Source organism: Pteropus vampyrus, unplaced genomic scaffold (genome assembly GCF_000151845.1).
Source record: "Pteropus vampyrus isolate Shadow unplaced genomic scaffold, Pvam_2.0 Scaffold2, whole genome shotgun sequence".
NCBI lineage: Eukaryota > Metazoa > Chordata > Mammalia > Chiroptera > Pteropodidae > Pteropus > Pteropus vampyrus.
The window spans coordinates 18,306,463-18,308,723 of record NW_011888783.1 but is presented as its reverse complement, the minus strand read 5'-3'; the positions used below and the strand labels follow the sequence as shown (position 1 = coordinate 18,308,723).

Genomic DNA, 2,261 nt, shown 5'->3' with positions numbered 1-2,261 from the left:
GTGTGATTCTTTTAACCATGAACAAAAAGAGACTTTCATATAGTCCAACATTTATGATTTTTAAACAAACGAACAATTAAACACTTAACTAACCATTTATAGAAAAGCTCTTCTTTAATTTAGTCATGGTTATATACACAAAACCTATAAGCAAACATTACACTTAATAGAGAAACTTTAGATGAGTCTTCCTGAACAAGTCAGTCTTAAATGTCATGACCAATATAGGAAAAATAAGATCAGTAAGATCCCATAATGTATATTACATTTGCAAAAGGACCTAGTAGACATATGGTAATTAATTGTTAAGACAGAATGCATTTTATTCTATTAAGATAAATTTTATTTTTATTCTCTGGTTGATCTCTGAGAAAGAAAAGTCCTGAAACATCAGTCTTCACAAATAGTTGGAACTACATGAAAAAGAATCACTATAACTAAAATTGGGTCCCATGGACCTGGATGGTATTTTAAAGAGTTAAATACTGCTGTTTAATGTTATCCTGGCACAAGAACACAGACCACTGGAACATAAATTTCAAAGAAAGATCCATATACATACATGGCAACTTAATATATGATAAAGGTGGTGGCATCGCAAATCAATGGAAAAACACGAATGATTTTAAGAAGCATTATTGAGAAAACTGGTTCACTAGATGGAGAAAAATCAAACGGGATCCCTATCAATACCATATAAAAGGTGAGGTCTAGATGGCCTAAAAAGCAAATATGACAGTAAAATGATAAATTTAAAGAAGAAACTGTAGAATACTTTTATGTGCCAGTTTTGAGGAAGCAGTATTTAACTCTTAGAATACCATCCAGGTCCACAGGACTCAATTTTAGTTTTTGAGATTCTTTTTCATGTCGTTCCAACTATTTGTGAAGACTGATGTTTCAGGACTTTTCTTTCTCAGAGATCAACCAAAGAATAAAAATAAAATTTATCTTAATAGAATAAAATGCATTCTGTCTTACAATTATCATATGCCTACTGGATCCTTTCGCAAATCTAATATACATTATGGGATCTTACTGATCTTATTTTTCCTATATTATATTGTTATTACATCACCTTATTTTTCCTATATTATATTGTTATTACATCATCATTACTCATCATTGTTCACCAAATATTCCCAACTATGCTGAAACGAACAAAATAAAATAAAAATAAAAATGGAATGATGGCATGACAGGCAGAATATGGCCCACAATGATGCCCAAGTCCTAATCCCCAGAACCTGTGAATATAACCTTTTGTGGCAAAAGGGGCTTTGCAGATGAGATGGAAGGTAAGTACTTTGAATTAAGGAAATTATACCAGAATATCAGTCCTGGGGTGGACTAATTACATAAGTACTTTAAAGAACCTTTCTAGGCTGTAGTTATAGGGAGAGATTAACTTCCAACAAAGAGTAAGAAAGATGCAACAATGATGGCTTTGAAGATGGAGGAAGGAGACCACTAGTCAAAGAATGTAGGCAGCTTCTAGAAGCTGGAAAAGGCAAGGAAAATGATCTCTTAGAGCCTCCAGAAATGTATTAGGCCTACAGCAGATGCCCTGATCTTAACCCAATGAGACCAGTGTAAGATTTCTGATCCTACAGAACTATAACAGATGTGTTGTTTTAAGCAACTTTGTGGTAATTTATTATGGTAGAAATAGAAAAACAATACAGATTTAATGATCTAAAAAGATGACGCAATAATGACATAAATTATCATCTTTCAGTTAGTTATCTTCCTGCCTAGTCCAAATACTGTATCATCTTTCAAGGATTTATAAAAGACTAGAGATACCAGCTTTATAGTATGATTTTAAGCTTTCACTGATTCTAGCTGAGAATTAAGAAATATCTATTTTTTACTCAAAATGGTCAAGAGAGGAAAATGATAGAGGAAGGCATTTTATATATATTAGACGAATCAGGAAGTAAACACAAGGAGATACAGCACCTCTAGACTAGTGGTGGTGACACTGACTACATATATCAAATCTCAGAGTCGTCCTATAACATTACCTTAGATAAACTTTCTCAAATTCAAGAATCAATGAATTAGACAATGACTTTAAAAGGAAAAAAAGGAAACGTAGTATTTTCATCATTCATTCATTCAACTGAAGGATTTCACCATATAACGTTCTGTATTAAGAACCTGGACCATCTCGTTAAGCTCAAAGGGTTCATGAAGACATTCTTCATCTTTTATGATGTTTGTGCATCAAGATTTACTTGATATGAAGAGTATTTTTT

At 32.4% G+C, this 2,261-nt stretch overlaps 1 protein-coding gene across 1 annotated transcript in view; it reads right to left on the bottom strand.

Annotated features, from left to right (window-relative positions):
• TLK1 (tousled like kinase 1) overlaps positions 1 to 2,261 on the bottom strand; it is a 132,462-nt gene that overhangs the window by 88,026 nt on the left and 42,175 nt on the right. The window lies entirely within an intron of this gene.